The 20,655-nt window shown below is 37.1% G+C and overlaps 1 protein-coding gene and 2 long non-coding RNA genes across 3 annotated transcripts in view; 1 reads left to right on the top strand and 2 right to left on the bottom strand.

Annotated features, from left to right (window-relative positions):
- Window positions 1-20,655, bottom strand: part of LOC134668127 (uncharacterized) — a 127,327-nt gene that overhangs the window by 72,158 nt on the left and 34,514 nt on the right. The gene's annotated exons all lie outside the window — the stretch shown is intronic.
- LOC134668217 (uncharacterized) lies at window positions 2,111-4,301 on the top strand. The gene is made up of 3 exons (XR_010098738.1): window positions 2,111-2,594; window positions 3,092-3,220; window positions 4,103-4,301. It is a non-coding gene; the product is annotated as an uncharacterized LOC134668217 (long non-coding RNA).
- Window positions 3,985-5,852, bottom strand: LOC134668216 (uncharacterized). Its single transcript, XR_010098737.1, has 3 exons — window positions 5,504-5,852; window positions 5,174-5,406; window positions 3,985-4,254 (listed from the first exon to the last, which is right to left on the bottom strand). It is a non-coding gene; the product is annotated as an uncharacterized LOC134668216 (long non-coding RNA).

Here is a 20,655-nt window from a genome sequence, read left to right as displayed (position 1 = left end):
TCAATATTTAAAAAGACAAAGCAGCGGGTAAGTTAATTATAATCAATTTTAAAGTCCCTTTTTAGTTTTTTGTAAATAACTCGTAAACGGTGTCCCATAGCGAAATAGGTTTTTAAGAATAAATTATCTACATAAAATTTCCTCCAAAAAACATCTAGAACACTTTTCTCTAGGATCAATATTTCAAGCGATATTAAAGGAAGAAAGTTAATTACAATCAGTTCACAGGTCACTTTTTTTTAGTTTTTCGTAAATAACTCGTAAACGGTGGCCCGTTGCAAAACAATATTCTACATAAATATTAAACATAAAATTGTCCACAAAAAAGGTTCTGTACACTTTTTCGCTACGATCAATATTTAAACAGATATTAAAGGGGGTAAGTTAATTATAATCAATTTCCAGGTCCCTATTTTTAGGATTTCGCAAATGACTCGTAAAATAAGGCTCATAGCAAAATAAGTTCTTAATGTTCTTGTAAATAAATAATCGATATAAAATTTTCTACGAAAGACATATGGAACACTTTTCTCTTTTAAGGGTTCCGTACCTCAAAATGAATAAAAACCGGCCAAGCGCGAGTCGGACTCGCGTTGCAAGGGTTCCGTACATTACCCAATTTTTAACAGTGTATTTTATATATGTGAAACGCGAGTGAATTGCCTTTAAAAAACCTGTAGGGATCGGTTCAAAAACTATAAGTAATGTCCGACTCGCGCTTGACTGCATAATTCTAATAGGTTTTCCTGTCATCTATAGATTCTATTCTGTGTATCTTTTCAAAATTTTAGACCCAGTAGTTTCGGAGATAAAGCCCCCTTCCCCAAAATAAAACATTAAAATACAAAAAAATACCCCCCCCCCCCTTTATCTCCGAAACTACTGGGTCTAAATTTTGAAAATAAAATAAAATAAAATAGTTCTTTACCTATATAGACGTAAACCTAAAAATAGGGACCTGGAAATTGATTATAATTAACTTACCCCCTTTAATACCTCTTTAAATATTGATCGTAGCGAAAAAGTGTACAGAACCTTTTTTGTGGACAATTTTATGTTTAATATTTATGTAGAATATTGTTTTACAACGGGCTACCGTTTACGAGTTATTTACGAAAAACTAAAAAAAAGTGACCTGTGAACTGATTGTAATTAACTTTCTTCCTTTAATATCGCTTGAAATATTGATCCTAGAGAAAAGTGTTCTAGATGTTTTTTGGAGAAAATTTTATGTAGATAATTTATTCTAAAACACTTATTTCGCTATGGGACAACGTTTACGAGTTATTTACAAAAAACTAAAAAGGGACTTTAAAATTGATTATAATTAACTTACCCGCTGCTTTGTCTTTTTAAATATTGATCCTAGCGAAAAGTGTTCTGCATGTTTCTTGTAGGAAGTTTTACGTTTATTATTTATGTATAAGATTTTTTTTGCTATGAGTCATACTTTTCAAATTATTAACGAATTAATAAAAACAAGCAAACTTAGAATTCATTATACTAGAACTTTCCCTCTTTATTATCTTTTTAAATATTGATCCCTGCAAAAAGTATATTGAATCTTTTTTGTTCAAAATCTTGTGTAGATTATTAACGTCTAATAACATTTTTTGATATTGGCCACCGTTTATGAGTTATTTACGAAAACCTAAAAAACGGGACCTTAGAAGTGATTATAATTAAATTTCCCGCGTTAAAATCTCTTTTAATATTGATCCTAGCGAAAAATTGTACAGAATCTTTCTTGTAGGCAATTTTATGCATATTACTTATGTAATAGAACATTTTTTGCTATGCACCACCGTTTAAGAGTTCTTTACGAAAAACGAAAAAAACGGACCTTTAATGTCAAATATCTCACTTCCGGTCAAGATTTCGATCGAGCAACCGGCAAATTCGGATTCAGTGGGGTCTAATTAGGTTAAAAAATTCGGTTGCCAAAAAGTTATATGATTTGCCAGTCGCATCAAGAAGGAGAGCGATTTTGATTTTTTTTGTCTAGTCTAAATATCATTATTTATTCTGTGTACAGTGGAGAAAACGAATGAAATCATGCAATTTGATTTTGCTATTTTTAAATAAAGAGTTACAGCCGTATTCATAAACAGTTAGAGCATTGATCATCAGTTGCTGATAACCGGATGTCACAAAACGTGATTCATAAACACTTTTTAGCGCTAAACAGTTGATCATCTCTTTATTAAATCCTCGGAAAGTTACGGAGCCGAGGACCCTTCTTTATCTGTTTATTATCTGCTATTTTACAAGATGGCGGTCACGAAACAGCTGATTTTGGCAAGAGTGACAAGAGCAAGAGCAAATAGTACGTTTTGGTTAAAATCCCAAATGTGAATGGAAAACAACTTTAATATGTGCAATTACGTATTACATACCTGGATATAGTGCGAAAATGGCGTGAAACCTAAATATCCCGCTTTTTATAAGTTGTTTATGTGATTTTGTGTATGGTGATTTTCGTTTAACCAAAATATCGAAGAAGGCAACAGAATTCTATGATCGCGTAGTCGGAAAAATGCATCATAAACGGAGCGAGTTCCTCCCTCACAGCTATTAGGCGTTTGGAGAAATAGGTAAACCGCCAGATTCACTTAAATCTATGCGGGCCAGCTTCATTGCTCGCCATACAATCGCATTTTCGAAACCAAGTTTGGCTTGGCAAGTAATATTAGAGCGTTCCATGTTCCTAATTAAAAATATTTGGAGGAGTCGCCATCGTCGGACACGGCGAGGACTTACTTATATTTGTGCGTAAACCCTTTAGTTATTCATTATTACCACTTGCCAGAAACGTTGTTTTTAATTTAAGATCAGGGTGTTCGCATTTCGCAAACTTAAATTTAATTGCATTTCTTGCGCACATTATACCTACCTATATAATATTATAGACCCTGTAAGAGTACATCAATCTCGTTCATAGTTTGCAATTGAATAACTAACCATTATACCTAATGAGATTATAATATTTACCATAAGTTAACTTGTTTTATAGACATATTTAACCGACTGTGTTTAATAAAAAATATCACAGGTAAGTAGGCACTACTTAAAAGTATCAACTTATTTACAGGTAAAAGAAGTGTGCACTCTTGTCAGTCTGGTAAAGTGATGAAAAATCTGAAAAAGTCACGGGTATATGCAGTCATTGCATAGGCAGTTTGCTCAATATTGGCTTTGAGCATAACAATTTGGCCTCCAGGTAAAAATATTGCAAGCTGAACTTTATAGAATGAAAGTTTCATTTATGTCAACTAATTATTCAGTATAGTCATCCAGGTTGGATTCTATACCTACCTGTTCTTGACGCTAAGGTTTCCAGTGCTCCCAAAAATGCACTGTCGGCTATTTGTAACTCCGCTAGTTGCCTGTAGGCTGCAGTGCTTAATATCAGATGGGCAGCACTAAACTTATCCTTGTCATTGTCTGGTATTCAAAAATACCTTTTAATTTTATTCTACATAAGAACCATTAATTACCAATATTATTTTTGAACTTCTTTGAACTAGGTACATAGCATGAACTTACCTATGAATATCTACTTTACTTTATATAAATTGTACACTTTCATCAGAACAATATTGCAAACACATGAATATCATAAATATGTGCAAAATAGGGTCCTACTTTCCTTTTTAGAACTCTCAAAATGATTTGCTATTATGGTATTTATATGAAAATTTATTTTCTAATAATAATCTGGTGCTTTATTTTATACATGGTATGGTGTGACATAATTTATTTTAAGTACAGGAAATATCCCTATTAGACTGCTAGATACATTTAAGATTTTATTGCATTGTAATTAGAAAAATGGAATTTTGAGTATTTCAATATGGGTACAGTCGCCTGCAATAATATGTTACTCTTCGAAGGCTGCAAAAATGTGCAATGCTCTTATGGGCCTTTGTTGTGTAACATATTATTGCAGGTGACTGTACATCAATAATAAAAATTGTACAAACCTTAACAAGTCAAAAAATATATTTAATTAGTAAAATAAAACACCAATTAAATTAGAACAATTTTATTACTTCAACCTAAATCAAGCTAGGTTTTCATTTTGATGTTTTTTTTCTTTTAGGTTTCTTGCTGATTTCCTGCTGGGACTTGCAGTGTACGGAGTCAGTTACACTTCTCTGACCAATATTCACAGCTGTTCACAGGCCACAGCTTTTCTTCCAAAGCCTGGAGTTATTCAACAATAACAGTGGCTAATGATGGTACTTTCAGGATCTGAAAAGATGCAATAATTTGAATAAAAGTATTTTTGTATTCAACAATTTTCTTTAATTTTTAGCTTATGATATAATGGATGTACTTAAGTTAGGGTCACATGATTCAATATAGTTATGGTAACTAAGTATCATTTTAAGCTATAGACAGAGATCAATATGACTTCATTTATTATTCATTACCTATTAGGTACTATAATATGATATCATTGTACATTGACCTTGCAAACTCTCTGGAATAGATGTCCAAACTGTCTGATGAGATATAGATTAGCCAACTTAATTATAACCAATTGTACGCAGAAAACATCTTATTTTTAATCAGCAGGTACACAGTATCTATACACACACCTGTACACTGGTATTTAAATACTGCCTAATTTGTGAACCATCCTTCCTCGTAGTAAGTAGGTTGGCTAGGTGATCGAGTATAATAACCATCCCATTGTTCCATGCATAAAATAAATACCATTACAAAATTATTACTAATGACACGATGACAAGAAGTAAACTCGCGACACAACGGCTTGTTACAATAAAACATCACTTGTACATATAATTATCATTTGGTTCCATTGTATGGTTAAGAAATATAATACCTATAATAGGTAGGTACCTATGCATAATTTTAAACAAATACACCAAGCTCCACAAAGCACGGATAAATTTACCAAATTTATAAGTGTTATAACCTTTAAATAATGTCAAAGCCGTCAATGCAAGTGTCAATCTTAACATGTTCAGATACTACATTTTATGTTACATACCTATGTCTATAATATATTATAAATAGATGGTCATGCCCAAAATTTGAACTGTACCTAGAGTTATCATCAAAATCGCTGCAGACTTTTCTTTGTCTAACTCTAAACACTGCAGGTATGTAAGGTAAACAAGAAAGTATAGGACATTGTTCATACCTGATTTAGTGAGTCTGAATGGACTTCGTTTTGTTGACCCGTTGTGAATTTCTGCCGCAACCAGAATAAATTAGTGTGAACTCATGAACCATTATTCAATGGTTCTTCTTGCGGAGGCGAGTGGGGTCTGGTACGGTATCTGGCTTCGACTTCTTCTCTTCGCTAATTATGCACTTCTCGGTTAGTTTGAAAGAACCCCACTTCTTTCGACTCCATTCCACATAATATTGAAACTAAAAGCAATAAGATATAGGTATATCAACATTGCAGTGAACTCATATTATTACTTGTTGCTGTATAAGATACTTGTCTGTAAACGTAGTTACTCACCAAGTTTTATAAAATTTCCGGCCATGCAGCAATCTTTAATTATTTTTGTGGCACAGAAGCTATTTTAATAAGAGATAATTCCGAAAATTAGTCAAAATAGTAAATCAACTTCTTTATGATATTACGATTGGCCGCTAGTGCTGCTGTCAAACTTTTTTTTTAATTTAATGTTCAGCCATATTTTAGTCTATGATGCGCCAAGATGCCAACATAACGCGTCTAATCTGCTTATTAGTTAAGAAGCCCCTAATAAACGTTTATAAATCATGGTTCTTATCAACGGCTTATTAAGCCTAAACAGCGGATTAGCTAATAAGCTGATCATTCCTCATTTAAGGATTTTTTATGAATACGGCTGTAACTAAACAGTATTTTCCACAGGTTGTTGGTAATGATACCATCTCTTACAATTTCTCTTCATGAACATTTTATGATACCTAACCTTCCAGTTTTCGCCCGAATTAAAAAAAAAAATTCACCAACTCCATTTACACCAACCAAATAGAAAACGGGTCCGTGTCCGAATTCGCGATCTCGAGTCCGGGTCCGCCTCCGGGTCCAGGTTCAGGTAGAAGTCGAATTCAAAATCTTGCTTGCTTTGCCAGTGGGGTAACTTGCTTAACAATCAATTAGAAAAAGACAAGTCGTCGATAGCAATACCACTTCATCAAATGCCACTGTTCTTAATGTAAATCCTTGTTTGCCTGATGAAAATACAAGAGTCACTATACAATGCCATTAAGATTTGTAGAGTTCCCTCGATTCCTTGTGGATCCCATCATCAGAACTTGAGCTTCACGATAATATGACTTAAAAATCTAACGTGCTTAACAAACATAACGAAGAGGACAAATCCCCAAACATGAGCTATGCGTCGTTGAAGAGTTCCATTCTGATCATCATCAGCAGTTTCACTTCATCAAATGTCACAATTCTGAATGTAAATGCTTGGTTTGTTTAAAATACACCAGTATCACTATATGTTAGGGTGGTTCAAAAAACATGTTTTTTCCTAAGGGGCACCCCCTTATTTTGTTACACTTATTATGTTGATAAAATACACCAAGTTTCTTAATTTATCTCAACTATACTTCGTTTTTTTTAGCATTAGAAATTAGGTAAACAATCTTGATGTGTCTTTTAATTGAAAAACACATTTTACAAATAAGTTACGGCAAATATGTATGTAACAATTATTAATCTAGTACGATCATTTATATTCGTCTGCTTTCATAAGTAATAGTTTTTGAATTTTGAAAAGCGTTTTTCAATTAAAAGACATGCTAAGATCGCTTACCTTCTTGCAAGTTCTTTCTAATGCTAAAAAAACGAACTATACAAGGGGGTGCTTAACCACGTTGAAATTTTGTATGTTGTTTGAAACCCAACAAAAAGAGTATTTATGATTCAGAATTTTATTTAAATATCTGGTTTCACACTATTTGCACATGTGATGTATATAAGTTTTGAAGTAGAAAAACATTTTCTTTCAAAATAATATCTTTTAAATCACACTTTCAAATAATGTGAAAACTACTACTTACATAAAAATCAAAAAAATAGTAACTTATTTTTTTTATTTCATACAATTTGAAAAATTTCAAAGTGTTTTGAGCACCCCCTTGTAGTTAAGATTGTAAGATTACAAACTTGGCGTATTTTTACAACATAATAAGTGTAACAAAATGAGGGGGTGCCGCTTCTTCTAGCTAGAGTTTGAATTTTTCCCATACAAACGTGAACAACCCTTACAAGATTTGAAGAGTGCCCTCGATTCCTCATAAATCTCACCATCAGAACTGGGTTTTGACAAAGACGGAACCAATCTGTATGTATATACTTACAAGTTATAACTCAACTAAAAAAATAATTTTCAAAATCGATCCCGAAATGACGGAGATATCAAACATTAAAAAACCGAATTAATACCTCCTTTTTAGGGTTCCGTAGCCAAATGGCAAAAAACGGAACCCTTATAGATTCGTCATGTCTGTCTGTCTGTCCGTCCGTATGTCACAGCCACTTTTTTCCGAAACTATAAGAACTGTTGAAACTTGGTAAGTAGATGTATTCTGTGAACCGCATTAAGATTTCAACACAAAAATAGAAAAAAAAATGAGAGAGGCTGTATCAGGGACACAGCCGCTATGGCTGACGTGAAACGTGGTGTGGACCGCCAATGCGAAGGCCGAAGGCCGAGCTCCGCGTAGGGCCAAAGGCCCGAAGCGTCCAGGATTTAAGTGCTTTACCATAGAACAATAGTAAAAGTGTCTAAATGCGAAGGCCGAAGGCCCGAAGCGTCCAGGATTTAAGTGCTATAACACAGAACAATAGTACAAGTGTCTAAATGCAAAGGCCGAAGGCCGAGCTCCGCGTAGGGCCGAAGGCCCGAAGCGTCCAAGATGTCAGTGCTTTAATACCTCCTTTTTAGGGTTCCGTAGCCAAATGGCAAAAAACGGAACCCTTATAGATTCGTCATGTCTGTCTGTCTGTCCGTCCGTATGTCACAGCCACTTTTTTCCGAAACTATAAGAACTGTTGAAACTTGGTAAGTAGATGTATTCTGTGAACCGCATTAAGATTTCAACACAAAAATAGAAAAAAAAATGAGAGAGGCTGTATCAGGGACACAGCCGCTATGGCTGACGTGAAACGTGGTGTGGACCGCCAATGCGAAGGCCGAAGGCCGAGCTCCGCGTAGGGCCAAAGGCCCGAAGCGTCCAGGATTTAAGTGCTTTACCATAGAACAATAGTAAAAGTGTCTAAATGCGAAGGCCGAAGGCCCGAAGCGTCCAGGATTTAAGTGCTATAACACAGAACAATAGTACAAGTGTCTAAATGCAAAGGCCGAAGGCCGAGCTCCGCGTAGGGCCGAAGGCCCGAAGCGTCCAAGATGTCAGTGCTTTAGCACAGAAAAATAGTAAAAGTGTCTAAATGCGAAAGCCGAAGGCCGAGCTCCGCGTAGGGCCGAAGGCCCGAAGCGTCCAGGATTTAAGTACTATAACACAAAACAATAGTACAATTGTCTTAATGCGAAGGCCGAAGGCCGAGCTCCGCGTAGGGCCGAAGGCCCGAAGCGTCCAAGATGTCAGTGCTTTAGCACAGAAAAATAGTAAAAGTGTCTAAATGCGAAGGCCGAAGGCCGAGCTCCGCGTAGGGCCGAAGGCCCGAAGCGTCCAGAATGTTAGTGCTTTAACATGGCACAATAGTACAAGTGTCTAAATGCGAAGGCCGAAGGCCGAGCTCCGCGTAGGGCCGAAGGCCCGAAGCGTCCAGGATTTAAGTACTATAACACAAAACAATAGTACAAGTGTTTAAATACGAAGGCCGAAGGCCGAGCTCCGCGTAGGGCCAAAGGCCCGAAGCGTCCAGGATTTAAGTGCTATAACACAGAACAATAGTACAAGTGTCTAAATGCGAAGGCCCGAAGCGTCCAAGATGTCAGTGCTTTAGCACAGAAAAATAGTAAAAGTGTCTAAATGCGAAGGCCGAAGGCCGAGCTCCGCGTAGGGCCGAAGGCCCGAAGCGTCCAGAATGTTAGTGCTTTAACACAGAACAATAGTACAAGTGTCTAAATGCGAAGGCCGAAGGCCGAGCTCCGCGTAGGGTCGAAGGCCCGAAGCGTCCAGGATTTAAGTACTATAACACAAAACAATAGTACAAGTGTCTAAATGCGAAGGCCGAAGGCCGAGCTCCACGTAGGGCCGAAGGCCCGAAGCGTCCAGGACATCAGTGTTTTAGCACAGAACAATAATACAAGTGTCTAAATGCGAAGGCCGAAGGCCGAGCTCCGCGTAGGGCCGAAGGCCCGAAGCGTTCAGAATGTTAGTGCTTTAACATAGAACAATAGTACAAGTGTCTAAATGCGAAGGCCGAAGGCCGCGCTCCGCGTAGGGCCGAAGGCCCGAAGCGTCCAGGATTTAAGTACTATAACACAGAACAATAGTACAAGTGTCTAAATGCGAAGGCCGAAGGCCGAGCTCCGCGTAGGGCCGAAGGCCCGAAGCGTCCAGGACATCAGTGTTTTAGCACAAAACAATAATACAAGTGTCTAAATGCGAAGGCCGAAGGCCGAGCTCCGCGTAGGGCCGAAGGCCCGAAGCATCCAGAATGTTAGTGCTTTAACACAGATCAATAGTACAAGTGTTTAAATGCGAAGGCCGAAGGCCGAGCTCCGCGTAGGGCCGAAGGCCCGAAGCGTCCAGGATTTAAATGCTATAACACAGAACAATAGTACAAGTGTCTAAATGCGAAGGCCGAGCTCCGCGTAGGACTGAAGGCCCGAAGCGTGCAGGACATCAGTGCTTTAGCACAGAAAAATAGTACAAGTGTCTAAATGCGAAGGCCGAAGGCCGAGCTCCGCGTAGGGCCGAAGGCCCGAAGCGTCCAGGATTTAAATGCTATAACACAGAACAATAGTACAAGTGTCTAAATGCAAAGGCCGAAGCGTCCAGGATGTCAGTGGTTAAACACAGAACTGACAGACTGGACGCTTCGGGCCTTCGGCCCTACGCGGAGCTCGGCCTTCGGCCTTCGCATTTAGACACTTGTAATATTGTTCTGTGTTAAAGCACTGACATCCTGGACGCTTCTTGCCTTCGGCCTTACGTAGAGCGCAGCCTTCGACCTTCGCATTTAGTTAGACTCTTGTACTATTGCTTTGTGTTTGAATACCGAAGTCGCACATCTCGCGAATGCGTGATGTATTATAATAATTTTGAGTAATATCTAAATTTTATTTGTAAAGATTATTTGGGGTCATAATGATTCACTGTATCTAGATGAACTTGAATACAGCATTTGATGGGTAATTTTAAAATAATTAATTACAGCGTCACACTTATTTAAATAATTAAATGATCAATTCATTTTGGAGTAATGAATGTAACGATTAGGTACAATTTTTTTGTAAATATCACACCAAAATTACGAGAATAGATATTTTATACGGGTAATACACGTTTTATAGCAAACTCGTTCGTGTTTTTCCTGTAGCCATCGCATTTAAGGGAATCTAAAAGCAATTTTTTACGCAGCACCTTTACAGGCAAAATATTTCATTCAATATTTGAGACTCAAATGAGAAAAACTGGATATATATGAACCACAGTTACCTTTTATAGTACCTATTTTCCACAGAAGTGACCTTTTCTAAATTATGTTTTACCCATTACATCAGAAAGTACCTAACTAAGATTATTATTAAACGGTGGGGTCGTCATTTCATCGGTGTTTGACATCACTACGGTAACCGGCAAGGTCACATCACTAGAGGTGGTCGTCCATCTTAGATTGGTTCTACGCGAGAGCGTCTTGGCATATTATTTCAGAACTATATTCTCATATTTGTGATTCCCTAATAAATGTTGTTATAAAGTGGTGTCTGGTGTTTTTACTCTTACAGCTTCAGAAGTGCGATGTGAACTTTTCGCCTACTGCGATATAATTTGTCGGAAATTGGCAATACAAAATTAACCGGGCGTAGTCCTTTCTTGTTTCATTGTTATTGAACGTTATCGTTATATAAAATAATGAAACTGATTGTAATGAGTAAACGCATCAACACCACTCATCAGTTAGGGATTAAAATATACAAGGTCTTACCGTCCAAGACCTACAAGGATAACCTAACTAACCTACTAAACCACTGTCGGCTGCCGACGTACTGTACCTTTGCCTTTTGTTGTGTTTACTTTCAGATATCTATTTCAGTTTACTGTCCATCATAAATGAACATGTCTGGCTAAAAAAAAAAAATACATATGGACAGTGTAATAAAGCTGATTCCATGATGATGATGAATATGTATTACAATATTCACAGCAGAAGATTACAAGACATAGGCTGACAGTATGGTATGAATAAAAGAAATCCTTGGGATTACAAAGTAAGAATTAAATTTAACTCAGGTAAGAAGTCGTTGATCCAACAGATAAGAATGTTCCCTGGAACGTTCCCCGGAATGGCCCCGGCCATAGTGGTAAATATTCACTGCTTCTCTTATATGTTGTGTTATTTTTGTGATTCATGTGCTTTCAGATACATAACATAATGTGACATGACATATTATCACAATGCTATAATCATTTTCTAAGGTTTGTGTTCCGGTGTGAGAATTATATTCAAGTAAAAGTCATACAAAACAATTTTGGTAATATAAATTTAGCCTTGATTGATACTATGTGTATGGTGATATTATGCTCTCACAATTAACAATGAGTGCTACTTAATACTTTCCCTTTACAGTCAAATTAAAATAGATTCCAAGTTTTCAAAAACTCAAACCGGTAAGGAAAGTGAATTGTTGTTTCACATATGTGTGTGTGTAAAACATGCTTATTGCAACTGAAATAATGCTTTGTTAGTATGTTTTTGAGTTGTGTAATTTCCAGAAATTTGACAGCAATGATTCTTGAAGTGAATTACCATACCGTTGAAGGCATTAGACGCCTATCAGCTCAGACCTCTATAATGAACCCAAATCGACATGGATAATATTTCAAAGTTAGTTGGTTATGGATGCCAGGTATATTATGTTCAAGTAATTCATTATATGCAGAAAATATGTTGATAAGTGACAAATCTCTGATGCCATGGAAAATGAGGTATTTATTTAGAAATAAAATGATTGTTGATGTTTTACATGGGTACTAATGGTTAGTATGTGTTACATGGACTGTGGGTTGGTAAAATGCGCTTTGTGAATAAGCAAAAGGAATTATTGGCATCTATTTGTAGCTGGTTAGTATTGTCTGTGACAGGTTTAGTCACTCCATGTTTCCGGAGCCTCCTCGGGCTGAATATTTTAAAAAAGATGTTCCATATCTCATATAACCTCATACATCCTTGCAATTCATATTAAGTTGGAGACATACTGCTATAGTAAAAGGCAGTATCTCAGTAAAAATGGCAAGGAAAGTAACAAGGATAATTTCTGTCTGTCTGTACATATTATTTTATTAATTATGAATAAAATGTTTATCCAACCATTCCATACAACTTATAGTATGTTGTGATTGTTGTTTTGTTCACAGGGATGTTGGTTTAAGTTGGCATTGCAAATATTTTTCACAAAATGTCATGTTATAAAATGAACCAAAGACATATATTTAAACAGACTTACCAAATAAAGAAAATGTTATTGCTATGACATTGTCATGTGTTTGAGTTATTGACAATGATAATCATTTGTGTTCTAGCAGTATTTTTCAGATGCATTTCCTTATAACAAAACTTGATTGCTGGTGAAGTTTTGACCATAAGTTGTAATCACATACTTGCACTGATGAATTATGATTACAGGAGATTCCAATGTTTAAATCTTGTCAAAAAGATGGACATATTATATTAGATATTAATTGCGCTGATTGGTAAAGCAGGTTGCTGCTAATGGTAAGCAAGGTGAATTCTTTCAGGAGTCAATATAGACTTTGACGGTCTACATGATATACATGTCTTTTACATACAATTGCTACTGGTCTCTAAACGTACCGGTCAGTTAAATATTAAATGGATGAATATTAAACGAAGGTAAATAGCTTGGTTAAAGCTTTCTAAGTAACTATTTTAACCCATTCACTGCTACTGAACATTGACCGAAGGATATCATGTCATCATGAGCTACTGTTTGAAGTTATTAATGGTTTTCGTCTGAACTTGTGTGTGTGTGAACGTTGAAGTGTGTTATGGTACTGTTTGCATTATAAAACAGTACACTTTTATTGCTTCTGGGTTTCATAAATCAGAAGTTAAAAATAATAATAATAATAATGTTTCACAAATTTTGTGGGTTCACTAAGTATCTATTTCATTGTTTTGCAAACTGCATAAATTGTGGTTTATTATGTTATGAACTCATTTACTTTTAAATGTGTGCTTGCATGGCATTTAACAAAATTATTTAGTTTTGTGCAGGTATAAGATGATGTGATGAGTTACCTACACATAAAATGCACATATACAGCTGAAGAAAATCAACCATGTGTGTCTTGGAATCGGAAGCTTTATGGTTTAAGCATATGTGCCATTGATTCGGTTGATTGATCATTATCAATACACACTTTCATGATGGTTGAAAAATACAATTTGTGAAACCTCGGTAAGGCGAACCTGGGTAACAGAGGAACCTCGATAACATGAACTTCTGTTCAGGGTCTACTGTAGTTCAACCGTGGTATAGTAAGAGTGTGGCCTTTATTTAGGGGCACGGAAGAGGCCCGCCAAGTTGCACAAAACCATTTTACAATTGGTTGCATATTAGCAACTGCTTATTATTTTATGTTTTCAATGCTACCGTTTTCAGATTAGGAACTGACTATATTCTCAGACTAACAACTGAGTTATAATTTTATTAAAAAACTCGGACTGAGAACTGAGTTTTGATTTTATACAAATTACTCACTCGGATTAGGAACCGAGTTGTGATTTTGTTTTATTCCAGCTTTAGAACTGGGTTACTGTTGTCATACTAATGTGTTTTGTTAACGGGTTTGCCGACTAATGAAGGCAAGTGCTGTTATTTCAGGTACCGTTTTCAGATTAAGAACTGACTATATTTTCAGACTAAGACTGAGTTATACTTTTATTGAACACTCGGATTGTGATTTTGTTTTATTCCAGATTTAGAACTGGGTTACTGTTGTCATACTAATGTGTTTTGTTAACGGGTTTGCCGACTAAACCTAGAAAATAAACACAATGTGCTTGATTAAATATTGTAGTAACCATGGTAATGCTTGCGATATGTTATTTTATGCCACCTCACTGTTAACCATTTTACTCTAAAGGCTGGTTCATAATTCTACCGGTTGCTTCAATGTCTGCTATAGAGCTTTAATTATTGTGTGCTCTTTAAGAAAGACTGTTACTTTAGTCTTGGCAAGGGATGTTATCCTTAAGAGGCTAGTTCCTGGCGCCATAATCGCAACAAAGGCTTTAAGGAGCGGTCTGTTGCTTGTCACTATCCTTAATAGGCTAGTTGTTTTTGGTTTCTGCAGTGTAGGCCTTAAGGGGCGGACCGCTGTATGTGATATAATACTATCCTTAAGAGGCTAGTTTGTTCCTGGTATCTGCAGTGCAGGCCTTAAGGGCGGACCACTGTATGTGATGTAATACTAACCTTAAGAGGCTAGTTTGTTCCTGGTATCTGCAGTGCAGGCCTTAAGGGCGGACCACTGTATGTGATGTAATACTAACCTTAAGAGGCTAGTTTGTTCCTGGTATCTGCAGTGCAGGCCTTAAGGGGCGGACCACTGTATGTGATATAATACTAACCTTAAGAGGCTAGTTTGTTCCTGGTATCTGCAGTGTAGGCCTCAAGAGGCGGTCCATTGTATGTGATATGAGATTATCCTTAAGAGGACCATTATTTCTACTACCGATAACTGTTTTATCTATATCGTACTATTTGTTGTTGACTTTGAGAGGTTGGCTTGAGACTTTGTTTACAAAAGGATATTTTAATGACCTTAAGACTGATGATCTCAAGGTTACCTTGAAAGAGTTGCTTGCACTAATACCTTCTAGAGATCGCTGGCGCAGTTCCGGACCCAGTAGAGGTTGAGGTAGTGCCTGTTCAAAATGCCCAGTAGAACGAGTGCGTGCAATGGGCTCCGTGACAGCCTTATCGTGAAGTGCTGACTTCTACGGTTGTTACCCCTACAAAGGCAGTGATATTCTAGCCTGCATGTGGTATTTTAACACGGTAATGTTTTCTTTTTGTCCAATAATCAAATCTGTGGTTATATGCCATTAGTCACGATGCTAGAAAGCGGTGACATGAAGTACCTACTTGATTACGTCGCCATTAAGGGTGATTATGTAATTTATTAACAATGTTGCTAAAGAGTGCTCATGAGTTCTGTCCAATCATAACTGCATCTTTCTCATGTATTTACAGAAGTAGACCTTTTGACTGTGATGGTTATTACGGTATAATTTTATGGCTATCAAGCCGGACCTGTGATCAAAGGGTCTAACTGTGCCATTTGCGCATTAATATATCGTCGAAACCTTATCATGATTATTTTGAACAACATTGTGGTATGCTAATGCAAAGCCTATCGATGGCGCTAGGGTGAATTATAACGCCTTAGTTATATTAAGGAACTGAGGCTTTTCACATGTATGTTATAGAGTTTCGTGAATAAGAGTTTGTACTGTTTACATGTGCTGTATCGGAGGGCACCTATGCACATGCATGAGACGTGTCCCACATTAGCCTCCCACCAGTTGAGGAGCCAACCAGTAATGAACTGGTGGAGGCTACCGCCACCTGGTGAAGGCCCAGCTTGCTGCGACTGCGTTGGCTGCGGCAGTCTTCAGTGGCGGCCTTGATAACGGTGACCTGACGGGACGTAGGTCGGGTCAGAAGATGGCCGAGCTAAACGGTGGGGTCGTCATTTCATCGGTGTTTGACATCACTACGGTAACCGGCAAGGTCACATCACTAGAGGTGGTCGTCCATCTTAGATTGGTTCTACGCGAGAGCGTCTTGGCATATTATTTCAGAACTATATTCTCATATTTGTGATTCCCTAATAAATGTTGTTATAAAGTGGTGTCTGGTGTTTTTACTCTTACATTATATACTTACTAGCATTAGGAACTCGGGATTGTCAAGCAGCCGTCATACGTTATATGTGTTCTATCAAAGTAACTCGCGCCGCCGCGCCGACATAGATGCTAATGCATTATTTGAGGAGATGAGCATGTATTACTATGGTGAATGTGGTATTAAAAGAACCGTTATTGCTTTATCTTACTATTTCAGGTATATTTTGTCAGTTTTGCGCCCTTTTTTTCGCACACGGTGGCCTCAAACAAGAGCAGTGATAAAAATTGTGTAAAAACTGTCACATTTTTATTTTTTAACAGCTTATTATAATTCCACGTACTTTATTTTACTCATATTTCATTAAAATAAAGTAAGATCTATCAAATGACATGAATTTTACCGAAATCGGTTAATGGGCTGATGAGTCATTACTAAATGAACACTGAAATTAGGGGTCATTTTTGCTCCGAATACGTCGTGTCTAGCGCAGAATCAGCGCCATCTATGTCAGCGGCACGTGCTGTTCCGAGTAATGGCTACTTTCTTCTACACATCTGTATCAAAACTATGTTTATAGGTATTATAGTTTCGGAGATATAAGCCGCCGCGCCATAACACTTTTTCGTTACATCGGTTTTTGATCCGAGCCCCTCTACGGGTTTTTAAAGACGTTTACCTACGTTTCACGTCAAAAAACAATAAATTTTGGGGGTCCCCCATACTTAGAACTGAAACTTAAAATGTCTTTTTCATTAAACCCATACGTGTGGGGTATCTATGGATAGGTCTTCAAAAAAAACCGGGCAAGTGCGAGTCGGACTCGCGCACGAAGGGTTCCGTACCATAATGAAAAAAAAACAAAAACAAAAAAAAAGCAAAAAAAAACGGTCACCCATCCAAGTACTGACCCCTCCCGACGTTGCTTAACTTTGGTCAAAAATCACGTTTGTTGTATGGGAGCCCCATTTAAATCTTTATTTTATTCTGTTTTTAGTATTTGTTGTTATAGCGGCAACAGAAATACATCATCTGTGAAAATTTCAACTGTCTAGCTATCACGGTTCGTGAGATACAGCCTGGTGACAGACGGACGGACGGACGGACGGACGGACGGACGGACGGACGGACGGACAGCGAAGTCTTAGTAATAGGGTCCCGTTTTACCCTTTGGGTACGGAACCCTAATGATACAATACAATACAATACTCTTTATTGCACGCCTCACATACACTTAGTTTACAATAAATGGACAATAACATAAACAAAGACAATAGAGGTAACAACAGGCGGTCTTATCGCTTATGATATTGAGGTTTCTAATATTATTTATTTCTAAACTGAATAGTTTGCGCGAGAGACACTTCCAAAGTGGTAAAATGTGTGCACCCTCCCCTCCCCCTTTAACTTCTAAAATAAATTTAACTTCGCACTGAATGATGACATCGTACGGGGCTTAAAGCCCCCGTAACGCAGTGAACGTGTTAAAGTCACATTAAAATTCCATTTTGCGAAATAGAGATTTCCACCTTTAACTTTGCAAAAGTAGATAATTGAAATATTTTAAAAGCAATAAAAATAGATTAGGTTAGATTCGAGCTACAATGACATTAGTTTGGGTTCAAGGTAAGGTTGCAGGGCCTCAACAAGGGAAAAAAGGGGGAGGGACTGTTGGCCTGGCTCAGTGAGCCAGAACTCACCCACTTATCCCTACTACTGCCGTAAGCAGGTAATGAATTCCCAATGTATTAAGTTTAGGTTTAATAAATTATAAATATATTTTATTAGTAACATAATTATATACAAATATGTATAAGCATAAAGCAATAAATAAGCCTACAGCTATTAATAATGTCCGTAATCTGTATAATCCCAAAATACGGATCCCTCGTATGTGGATGCTGCTTACATAATCTCGTCTGTCAAGGTGTTTCGGCAGGAAAGGCCTTGGCAGACTTATAAATTCCTGAAATGAGGGTTCATACCTACCGACTAGAATTGGTTTCATGGTGGTATCAGATGGGTTAGTGTACGGTAACCGATGGTCATCTTGCTTATAATCTCGTCTGCCAAGGTGTTTCGGCAGGAAAAACCTTGGCAGACTTATATATTTCTAAAATGGGGGTTCATACCTACCGACTGGAATTGGTTTCATGGTGGTATCAGATGGGTTAGTGTAGGGTAACCGATGCCGACCTTGCTTACATAATCTCGTCTGCCGTGGTGTTACGGCAGGAAAAGCCTTGGCAGACTTATATATTCCTGAAATGAGGGTTCATACCTACCGACTGGAATTGGTTTCATGGCGGTATCAGATGGGTTAGTGTACGGTAACCGATGGTCATCTTGTTTATAATCTCGTCTGCCAAGGTGTTTCGGCAGGAAAAACCTTGGCAGACTTATATATTCCTAAAATGGGGGTTCGTACCTACCGACTGGAATTGGTTTCATGGTGGTATCAGATGGGTTAGTGTAGGGTAACCGATGCCGACCTTGCTTACATAATCTCGTCTGCCAAGGTGTTTCGGCAGGAAAAGCCTTGGCAGACTTATATATTCCTGACATGAGGGTTCATACCTACCGACTGGAATTGGTTTCATGGTGGTATCAGATGGGTTAAATTAGGGGTCCCGTTGGCCACCTTTGAGAGCGTCTGCCAAGCACTTCCGGCAAAAAAAATACTGGCAGACTTCGCTTTTATGTGTCTACATGTAAATTTCTAACTGCTGCCATAACTATTATTTCGGTATCAGATGGGTTAAATCAGCCCCCTTTTTTCGCACCGGAAGTGGCCTTCTTTTTCGTACTTTCGGCAAGTTCCGCCGTGGCAGACTATCGAATTCGGACTTAGCATCACTTTTATGGGAAACCATTGTGCATTTCATCGTGGTATCAAGTCGGTTAGAAAATTTGCGGCCGGCTCTTCTACTATTATGGTATTCGTCAACTTTATCAGCTTACCTGCATGTAAAGATTACGAATCGTCTTTCTTTTTTAGTTCTTGGGAGTTTTTTTTTATTAACTAATTGACTTTTATTTCAGATTTGTAAATGTCCGGTAGGAATGTTTTATCTTAATGTTGCCTCAAATTCACTAAATATGAACAATAACTGCAATTATTCAAAAGAAGTCTGTATGTAGGTACTTAGGTACAGTTTATTCAAACTTTAAGCCTGTCTGGTTCATAAGGTACCTACTTCAAAACTATTTACGTTATTTTGTCATGCCTACCAACAATTATTCACGACTTAATTATTAAATACCCTACTTCGAATAACTTGAACCGTATGCTGATTTTTGCAGCGACTCCTCAGTCCTCATGCTTTTATCTCATTGGCTGGAGCCGAACCACTACACACCACTAGGCAACGTCTCATTTAAATTACTCGGTAATTGGTTACTAGTGCTCCGATTGAGATACAGACATTTTTCTACGCTCCTCGTTTTGCAACACTTAACCATGCTTAATGTTAACATGCTCACTGATAATTATTTAAATAAACTGGGCAATTGATGTGTCCTGATTGCTTGAGGGAGAGCACTTGGTCGTGTGAGCAAAATTGGCACATCGTTTGCTGGGTAATTTATTTGCGCATATTCATTACGTGTACTAGTTAGTACTTAGCTAATAGACGGAGCTATTTTTATTGTTATTATCTAATTGAATTTGCTTTAGTTAAGAAGTTATGTAGGTTAGAAGTAGAAGTTAATGTAGCCTTTGTATGTAGGTTTACGTACGTACGTGCGTGCTATGTCAGTCATACCGTAACATAATAATATGAAGAGTTCAAGGAAAATCTGTGTATTTTTTTATTCAATTCTCGTTAAGTATATGTATTCCATATTTTTAGGAAATGACAAAACTGTTTACCTTCTCCTCCATTTTGTAAAATTAAAATATAAAAGTGCAGAGAAAAACTCTTAATATGCTAAAATTAAATTATATTTATTAAATAATTATATAGGTTCTATATTTTTTTTAGGTATTAGTTTTAGTTTTGTAGGTAGTTTTAATTTTAGGTTACTTTTTATTCTAAGTTTGTTATTAATATTGTAAATATATTTTGCTACATTAATAAAAATACCTATATGTAGAACTCTTAATGTGAATAAAGCATTAATCATCTGATCAACTAAAAATGCACGAAATATTTTTTTGCCTTTTTAGTTATGGAAACGGTTTGCCAGACTACATTTAATTTACTGCACATTTTATTTTACATATCTACATACTTATTCAATAATTCTAAATATTATAATTCTCGTATTCCTCATCTTGCCGTACGAGTGGAATCTTTGCCAAAGCTAATTATATTGTAGTACATAAAAATACCGCAACATTCTTATTATACCGCAATAAGAATTAAACTGAAGTCAGTACAGCCTATAGCGACACGATAAGATCTTTCGGTCTCCACGATAAAGATCGGCCTGAACTTGAGCGGTCACGTGAAGCCTAGGCTGCGATCAAAAATCTAGATAAAATGGAAACTTGAGCTGAACGGGTCAGGGCCGTTAAAGCTGGAAACGTTAATAGAGCCAAAGCGAGTGAAATTAATTAATTTAAATACAAATTGTCGATTCGGTCGGTGTCAGGTTT

The sequence above is a fragment of the Cydia fagiglandana genome, chromosome 10, assembly GCF_963556715.1.
Source record: "Cydia fagiglandana chromosome 10, ilCydFagi1.1, whole genome shotgun sequence".
Taxonomy (NCBI): Eukaryota; Metazoa; Arthropoda; class Insecta; order Lepidoptera; family Tortricidae; genus Cydia; species Cydia fagiglandana.
The sequence above is the reverse complement of the archived record's forward strand: the minus strand, read 5'-3'. Positions and strand labels throughout refer to the sequence as shown.